The 10,367-nt window shown below is 34.1% G+C and overlaps 1 pseudogene; it reads left to right on the forward strand.

Annotated features, from left to right (window-relative positions):
- Positions 1–4,762: 4,762 nt before the first annotated feature.
- LOC103928844 lies at positions 4,763–9,653 on the forward strand (annotated as a pseudogene).
- Positions 9,654–10,367: the final 714 nt, after the last annotated feature.

Raw genomic sequence — 10,367 nt, forward strand, 5'->3', positions numbered from 1 at the left:
TATATATTGACACGCTATAATAATCATAAAAAGCATATATTTTGGCACCCTGTAATAATCCTAAGAAAAGCATATATATTGACATCCTATAATCCATGATGGAACATAATTTAAAGTATTTATGATGAAGAGGAAAATGTAGACTCTGGGTAGTACTATCCCATCAGGTTACCCCACCACCGCCGCATCCTTAACACGAAATGGGTGTTCAATGCCCATTCCTACCTATAATAATCCTAAAAAGCAAATAAATGGGAATTGCATACTGTTTTCTAGTTGAAGAAAAACAGCGGATGGAAAACCCAGAAGATGTGTAGCAGATGGAAAACCCAAAAGATGCGTGTGCAAGGTTGAGTCTGTTTGTATTCAAAAAGGGGAGTTTAAAGTTTTAATTAAAAATTTAAAAAGAAAGGATATATATGGAAGTAAATAAGTAAAACTAGGATTCTCTTATCTATTAATTAAAGCAAAAAAAAAAAAAAAAAAAAAAGGTTTAACTAGAGTTAGTGTGGATTACACATGGCAAGCATTAAAAGGGGTGGTGAGCATACCCTATAGTTAGTGTGGATGAGCAAAAATGCACCCTAACTTAAATGATGAGGAAGATTTATTCTTCAAAAAATTTCCTGGCTGTTCATAAAATTTCATATTTTTATATTATAACTTATTTTATAAAAGTTTATTTTTTGAAAAATTATTAATGAAATATGAGATATTTTGTCATCATTAATAAAATATGAGATATTTTGTTATTGAACTGTAAAATATATTATGAAAATTGATTATTGACCGCATTATTTTTTTTTTTAAATTTATTTGCAACAAAGATGAGCTTCACATAATGATTTACAATATTAATGGTTTGATGTCACATCCCTGCCCGGGGCAGATCACTTCCCAGGCCCGCTTCATCACCGTAGCACGATATTATCCGCTTTGGGCTTACCATTCCCTCACGGTTTTGTTTTTGGGAACTCACGAGCAACTTCCAAGTGGGTCACCCATCATGGGATTGCTCTAGCCCCCTTCTCGCTTAACTGCGAAATTCCTACGAAACCCGAAGCCAGTGAGCTCCCAAAAGGCCCTCGTGCTAGGTAGGGATGAGAATATACATATAAGGATCACTCCCCTGGGCGATATGGGATGTCACATTCGACACAAACATGAATTTCTGTAAACATTCAAGAAGCATTTTAAGGTAGAATTTCTCCTCATTTTTTGAGTGTCCAAGAATTATTTTACATATATTGTTGTTGTTTCTTAATCTCTCTTTGAAGATCATCTTTACAAAAAAATCATTTGACTCGGATTTTTTTTCAATCATCCAAATGTATGGAACATAACGTAAGTATAGATAACATTAAGTAACATATTATGATGAACGGCCCATATATTTAATACAAAATTTTCAATTTGAATGATAATTTTTATAAATATAATTTTTAAATAATGATTAAAATTTTAAAGTGTTTAAATTTATAACATGAAAATACCTTATTCGTGAAGGATAGAGGCACGCATGGTATTGTCAAGAGCAGTGGCAATTCTTTTCTGTTACGGGCACCATGATATTCTCCACGTTTTTAGTTAGTTGATGTGTAGCTAAAATTGTCCTTGTTTGTATTGATATTTTGGTCCTGCTTTCCCTTCACAAGGATAAAAAGGTTGTCTAAAAATTTCTGTATACAACTCCTCTACGTCAAATAAGCAATCGAGTATTTTTAAACAAAAATGAAAAGGATCACCATCGAATATCTCTTGTTGCCAGCATCATCAATAATTCATCGCTCACGAAATGCAAGTGGTTAATTACTCACAGAAATTCGACCCACACGGTTCAGTTGACATTGACACAACCTGACCATGATCTCTATGTCTATGATAATGAAGACAATAATAGATCGTAAATGGTTTCGTTTCAGTGATGGAGTGGAGGGGGACAACCATAGCTCCCTTGGCCTTTTTTTGGACATCATGTGGCCCTGTCAATGGTGCATATTCATTTGCCTCTGCCTCTTTATCTCTTATGAAGACACAAATTCTTTTTGATGTAGAACAAATGGCAAAATAGATCAAGGATCGATGGAACATCATAATACAAAAGGATGCAATGGGAATTTGTCTTTTTAGCATCCGAGCTGGGGCTCATGATACATTTTCGGAAAGAAAATGACGTCATGGGTCAAACTCATCGCTTTGCCATGATGTACAATAGATTTCGACCATTCAAGGTCGTTTGAGCCTCCAAAATACAGTTTTAAGTTTGTAATAAAAATTTTGACTTTTCGTTTGTCATCCGAAAATGCATTATTGCTCATCATTTTTTTTTTATGTGATAGAAGACTAAGTAATCTTTTCACCATCTTTTAGTTAACAAAGAGAGTTTCATTAATTAATAGATATAATAGTATAGATAAATAATGACTATATATATATATTTTTTAAACTTATATAGAATAATAATACAAAATTATATATTTAATATAGAATATATTGTATATATTAATATGACTATTATATTTTATAATAAATCTTTTAGTAATTAAACTTTAAAATTATTAAAATAGTTTTTTCTTATCGGGTAAAAACGGATTACCTACGTGTTTTAATGAATCATTCGATAATGACCCGATTAATTATCATGTTAATTCAAAATCCGTTATTTTTTAATCGTTTTCGTGTCATGTCATAATGTTATACAGCTCCCCTTTAATGCAAAGTTTCAATGGTATTAATTAACACCGACAAGGAAACTCATTATATATGGGACCTGTTATAACGAAGAAGTTTTACTGTTCAACGGCATTAAGATTGACAGTATAAAACGCATCGTTTTAAGGGGCCAAGGTCTGATGTCTTCTGATTGCATTTAGTGTTGTGTCTCTGTACGAATTAACATTGACAGCACAAAACGCATCGGTTTTTGGGGCCCAGGTCTGCTGCAGCACAAAACCCGTTGTTTTTTGGGGCCAACGTTTGCATTTATTTTTGTCTCTGACATTTTACCCTCCACTCGTTCGAAAATTAACAACTGTTATATATTTACTAATTATAAAAATTAAAGAAAAATAAAAACAACAATGTCAAATAAACACCGGACAACAACCTACTCCAACCACCCCCAGTCACCGGCGGCTAAGTTCCTTTTCTCTCTCTATCTCTCTCCTCGAGATCTTTCTCTCTTGAATTCTCGCACTAGATCGTGATCCATTCATCCATCCAGTCAAACAACAAATGTTTTGTGGAGTTGGAAATTTGAGAATGGAAGATATGGTGAAGAATTCGATAGAGAAAGATCTGGAGAGAGATAGAGAAGGAACTTTGCGGTCGGTGAGGATGAGCTTCGGCGGTGACTGAGGTGGTTGGAATCTTTCCTAAGCGGCAACAAGGAACGCAAATACGCCCAGATTTTGTTGATTCATTTTGTGAAACAGTATCAGTGAAATGTTTTGCTGAAACACCCAATAAGAGGAACAGAATAACTATGATCGCAAAGCTGCTGCTGGAAAGAGGACTTGCAGAGGACATTGAGAATGGTGCTGTAAGCATTAATTGGTTCGGAGGATGCAGGTGAATTTGAACCGTTCCTAAGCGACGACGACAAACGCAAATACGACTTCGCCGACGAGCTTTGTTTTCATCTTATTAAAAGTAAATCTGGGCAGTGATTTGTTCATATTCAGACCTTCATTTTCATCTTATTATTCCTTTGTATCTCTTCTCGACAGTTTTTGGGTGCTGCGATTCAACCTTACAAATTTGTGGCTTCTGAGTTTCTTTGATCCCAGTCTCTGCTTCTGCTTTCTCTGCTTTCTTTCCAACATTATTGCTTACCTTAAGAGAAAAGCTTGCTCTTTTAAAAGGATTTAGATTCGATTCTCAACTAAAACGTTATGAGGCTAAGTTCACATTCTGAGGCTAAATTCACATTCTTTCTCTTTAAGAGAAAAAAATTTGTATGAAATTTAACTTGCCATTGAATTATGCTAAGTAATACTATAATTCATTTAAAACTTACCCTTTGTTTGATTAAAAGTTTTAAAATATTAACATTAAAAGCCGAAAATGATTATTCAAAACTAAAACTAAAAATAGAAAAATAATGGGGTCGGTTGGTGAGGACGAGGAGAGGGATGAGGTGCACTTGAGACAGTATTTTGTTTTCCGATTGTAATTAACTAATCAATTATGTTATAATTTTTTTTTTCTAATTTAAAGTTAAACTTATTCATCAGTTTGGTTTAACACATGGTAAGTTTTGAATATAGTAGTACCACTCAACATGATCTAGTGACAAATTGAACCTTACACAAGTTTTTCTCTCTTCTTAATGTAAAATATAGTTTAAAAATAATAATAAAAAAAAGACACAAAGGAGACATGTTTTTTTTTTTTTTTAATTTGTCGAAGAGGAGATATGTAATTAGGGAAGTATTTTGCTCACCACCATAAACTATGGTATATGCTCAGAATACACTTAATAATTTGGCACGCGTCATTTTACTTAACTTTAGTTTTTTTTTTTTTTTTTTTTTCAAAATTGAAAAAGTAACTTTGAATGTGAAAGTTGACTAGAATTATATCAATTAACACATGACAAATGATTAGATATGTGCTGAGCATACGCTATAATTATAGAGAGATTATATTCATACACCTCAAATTATTTCTCTAACACATTTTTACTTTTTTAATATTTTCTACACACCACAAACACTTGATAGAAAAATATTAAAAAATTAAAAATGTGTGAAAGAAGTAATTTAGAATGTATAAATATAATCTCTCTAATTATAATGGTGAACAAAAATGCTCTGACATCAGACCTCTTTGTTGGTCACATTATTCTATAAATACATAGCCATTCGTGCAAACTGATGAAAGGTTTATAATTTGAATAGTATACATACATAAACCAAGATGGAGGATTGGGAAGAGGAACTGGAGCCAGTGAGCCCTAATGGGCACTATTTCAACAGCTCTTTTTATCGCTATCAATTCTTGCTATTTTGGAATATGAAATTCCAATTGATGACTCTCAATTTTTGTCATTGCTCGAGAATGTGTTCCTGCGCATCAACCCACGCTTCTCCTCTGTAATGGTACTCTCTCTCTCTCTCTCTCTCTCTCTCTCTCTCTCTGTTTCCTTCCTTTTACTTATTAAACAACTTTTCAAAAGCAAATTTTGTTTGAATAGTTTAGTTGAAGGTTGGAGAATTATGTTAATTTTCGCATAAACTATCAAAGTGAGTTTAACTTAAAATTTATCACTTGTGAATATAAATATCATCAGATTTATAGTGAAATTCCTCTTGACTAAGTAAACGATTTTAGGTCCAAATACAGTTTCTTTTGGGTTTTTATCACAAATAATTCCTGAAATTGATCAATCCCATCAAAATGATCCATGAAATTGAAAATCGATAAATGTAGTCCTTAAAAGTGTGTGTGTCGCAAATTAATATAATCATTCCATTATAATTTCGTTAAGAATTTTGTTAAGTGCTGATATGACACATAAATGAGTCCTACAAATCTATTAAATATTACCATGTGAATCAAAAAATATTTAAATAAAAAACTTTTATTTTACTAAAAAATTCCGAGCAACCACTACAGCCCCACACCACCCTGTCGACTGCACCTTCGGGTCGAGCGACACCGGAGAGGTTTCAGTTCGGATTATCGGCGCCGGATAGCACGAGAATCGCAAGAACGGGGTGCGACCGATTGGACTGTCTGGAGCCGACGGCGCCGATACGATCGCGGAACGAGAGATGTAGGTTGGGGAGGACAGTGGTTAAGCTTGGAGAAGATCGGACGGGGTGAGAGCGGAGGTGGTGGTGGTTTCATTGATGGAGGGAGGAGGTTGGGAGCTGAGGAGGAGGAAGAGGAAGACGTTGGTGGTGAGAGAGTGGTGGGTTAGGTGGTCAATGCTGTGCATATGGCAATTTCATTGTGTGTTTTTACAGGGTTGGGTTGATGGCCGTGTCACTGTAGGAGTCGGGTTGTGTGTTCGGTTTTTGGGAAGGGGAAGAAGATGATGAACAGTCATCTTCTTTTTTTTTATTTTAAAATTTTTAATTATATAACAAAAACATATTTAAATATTTTCTAAGCTCGATAAAGTTTTAGATCTAAGCATTGTACTAGATCATTATGGTTATATTGCATTAGTATAGTACGTGGGCTAAAAGTTTATTGGGACGTTTGAAGTTTCTTTTTGAAGTATTCTTTACATGATGTGCACTTTTTCATAAACAGTATTTATTTAATTTGGAAACAGATTGAACAAAATGGAAAGAAACAATGGAAAAAGGTTGAAGTGAAGCTTGAAGACCATCTTAAAACTCCAATCTTCCCTTCCAATTTGTCGAATGAATCTTATGACGAGTATTTTGATGACTATATCTCAAGTATAGCTACTAAAAGATTTCCACAAGACAAACCACTGTGGGAAGTTCATGTTATAAAGTACCCAAATAGCAATGCAGCTGGTAATCTCATATTCAAGTTGCACCATGCATTAGGTGATGGCTACTCTCTCATGGGCGCTCTTCTCTCCTGTCTACAAAGGGCTGACAATCCTTCTCTTCCACTAACTTTTTCCTTCACTGCTGCCATCAGAAACGAAGAGTGAAAATGTTATGACCAAAACTATGTCATCCTTGTTGAGCACCATATCAGATGTTTGGTGGGGCATTTCAAAGAGCTTTAGGGGGGAAGATGATCCATCACCAATAAAATCCTCGAAAAATGGACTTGAGTTCGCGCCAATTACAATATCAACGATTACGATCTCCCTTGATCGAATCAGATTAATTAAGAGCAAACTCGGAGTGGTAAGTATCTGTTTTCTCTGCAATATTTTGGTTTATGCATGTGTGTATGTATTTTTTTTCTTTATAATATACGAGAATACGCTTTTATGTTTGACCTTCCTTCTCCTGTTTAAAACAAAAGTATATGTTGTCGCTTAAATTTAAGCCATTTATTCTCGGAACTAAATATAAATTTATTCTGCGCTCATAGGATGAGGGCATGCAGAAGACTTAAACTGAGTATATGTTTAGCCATGCTAACCGTCTGCTTGCAAGTCAATCTCAATGCCTTAATGTAAACGTAAAAAGGTCTGAATGCCGTAACAAAAACCTACCCCATGCATGGTGGGCATTGATTATTACTAACCACAAAAATTTAAAGTACATTTAAAAATACTAAAGAAAGTCTAAAACTGTCTAGTTTTCTTTTTTTTTTCTATTTTTTTTTTTCAAAGTAATGTGCCTACTTCATCCTAAATTCCTAACTAGTATAATCTTACCTATTGAAGCTAATGAAGAGGCCCTGAAACTATGATTCTCAATTCTCAAATTTGTTCAACTATCCTTTAAAAGAACACATAATTTATCCATAAATTTCGCCATAATGGTCTGGATATATATTGTTGAACCTCAAGGTGAACAGTTAAATTGGGGACTTTGAGTCCTTAGATTCCCCATACATTATACTTTTATATAGATCTTTTAATGGCTAGTTACAAAAATCTCTTACATATCATTGTTTAAACTATTGAGACTAACCAAAAAATAGAATGAAATACACACACAAAATGCATATCACCAAACACCATATTTTCAAATTCGTAAAAAATTGTAAAACAGTTAACTTATTTACTGTCACAGACGACAAATGACGTTCTTACTGGGATGATCTTTCTTGGCTCTCGACTATATATGCAAGAGATGAACCAAAGCTCAAGGGAAGCGCATAGCACATCATTGGTTTTACTAAATACAAGGTTCATGGCGAATTATGCGTCGATTGAAGAAATGATCAAACCCAATAGCAAGAGCCCATGGGGAAATCATTTTACATTCTTGCATGTTCCCATTCCCAAGTTGACTGAATTCTCAAATGTGCTTGACTTCGTTTGGAATGCACACAAAATAATCAAGCAGAAAAGAAATTCTTCAGCTATTTATTTCACTAGTGGGCTATTGGAGATGCTGAACAAGTTTGGAGGCCACGAGGTTAGTAAATAAGGACTCATTTGGTATACATGATTGGATTGAAATGGAGAATTTTCAAATTTTAAGCTATATTGAAGGTGGATGTTAATGATTTTAATTTGGAATGAATCAGAATAGGATTATCTATGAAGAAAATTCATCCATTCTAATCCTACTATTTTATGAAGGATTAGAATGAACAAATTTTCTTCATGAGTAATCTATCTTCAATTCTCTCAGTGGTCATAGTTGTATTATTATTATTTTTTCAACGTACTTTTAATTTAATATTCATTCCATCCAAACATGTGCACCAAACCAGCATACGAAAATGCATGTGATATTTCATATATACAACATTTATCTAAAAATTGTAAGGCTACTGGTGGTGCAGGCAGCATCAAGATACATCCATAGCACATTAAAGAACTCGAGCGTGGTGATCACAAGTATGATTGGCCCGGTGGAAAAAATGTCTTTGGCAAACCAACCAATCAAAGGGTTGTACTTTTTCGTAGTTGGGACACCTGAGGTAAACCAGATATTACTATATAAGTAATGTTAGAAAGACTAAATTTGTTGACAGTTTTAAAAATTAAATGACATCAAAGTTAATGATTGGTTTATTACTTAAACATTGATAAACATGCTTATTCTTTTTTGGTGACACATCATTTAGTTTGCAAATTTAGTCTCCAAATTTAATCTCCCTAGCATTACCCCTACTATATCATGCACACACGTACGGTCTCAGAAGTTTTGGAAACAATAATATTCATCGTCCGTTTCTGTAATCAGATACATAATAAATTAAGGTTTGGTTGATTGGCTGTGTGGTGTTTCTGTGATTGTCTTGTTCGTTTAAAGCTCTTCTAGTAGCATTTCAGAAAATGATATTCGAAGAATTGTTTTGCAAAATGAAAACAACAAATAAAACTTTACATTTTTTATGATGAGTTTGCATCTTCATTGAGTAAATGAATTTATTGATTTTTATCTATATATATGTGAGTTATGTTTTCTTAATGATAGTAGAGATATATATATATATATATATATATATATATATATATATATATATATAGGTAACACAATTTACATGGACCTGCAGGCACTTGACATATCAATCGTAAGTTATATGGGAAAGGTGAAGCTTGCCTTCACAGTGAAAAAAGGCATCATAGATCCACAAAAGTTGAAGTTGTGCATGGAAAACGCCCTCAATATGATATCCAATGCCGCAGACAAAAATTCTATGCAAAGTAGCACTGAAGAACAGTCACACATTTGAAACTCTACCAAAACTGCAGTGAGGTTATTTGTGAGTCTCTTCTGGTGAGTATCTTAGTTTTAAGATGATGTGTTCTTGGCCCCTCTTGGGTCTACTACGTATTTTTGGTAGCTTCGCTAATGGTGTTGAGCATAAAATTCAAGCTAGTATGGACACCAGTTGGTTTGTTGTCAATTCCTTTTCGAAGTTGACGCTGCTTGTTGCCAAAGAGTGTCCTTATGCTTGTTATATTGCAGTTTGGGCAAAGCCACCCAAACACACTGTCATATTAATCAAATACCGAACTAAATGCACGAGCATATTTTGTCTATAATATGCCATTGTCAGTAAAATAAAAAAGACATGCCGCAAAATCGTATGCTATTTCAAAACTTGATAAGTTTTAGACCAAGTATTGTACAACATCCAAGTACTAGGGACGTTTGATGTTTCTTTTGAAGTACTCTTCACATGATTCATTCTATGAACAATTCAATAATTATTTAATTTGGAAATAGATTGAAAATAATGGAAAGAAACGGTGGAAATTAAAAGGTTGAAGTGAAGCTTGAAGACCATGTTAAAACTCCAATTTTCCCTTCCAACTTGTCAAATGAATCATATGACGAGTATTTTGATGACTATATCTCAAACATAGCTACAAAAGGATTTCCACATGACCAACCACTGTGGGAAATTCATATTATAAAGTACCCAAATAGCAATGCAGCTGATAATGTAATATTCAAGTTGCACCATTAGGTGATAGCTACTCCCTCATGGGCTTTATTCTCTCCTGTCTACAAAGGGCTGACAATCCTTCTCTTCCACTAACTTTTCCTTCACGGCTGCCATAAAAAACGAAGAGCGAAAATGTTATGACCAAAACTATCTCATCCTTGTTGAACACCGTATCCGATTTTTGGTGGGGCATTTCAAAGAGCGTCATGAGGGTAGATGATCGATCACCTATAAAATCCTCAAACAATGGACTTGAATTCGCACCAATTACAGTATCAACTATGACGACAGCTCTTGATCGAATCAGATTAATTAAGAGCAAGCTCAGAGTGGTAAGTATCAGGTTT

Source organism: the organism of the source record quoted next, unplaced genomic scaffold (genome assembly GCF_019419815.1).
Source record: "Pyrus x bretschneideri cultivar Hongxiangsu unplaced genomic scaffold, Pyrus_bretschneideri_v1 Contig20, whole genome shotgun sequence".
NCBI classification, from domain to species: domain Eukaryota; kingdom Viridiplantae; phylum Streptophyta; class Magnoliopsida; order Rosales; family Rosaceae; genus Pyrus; species Pyrus x bretschneideri.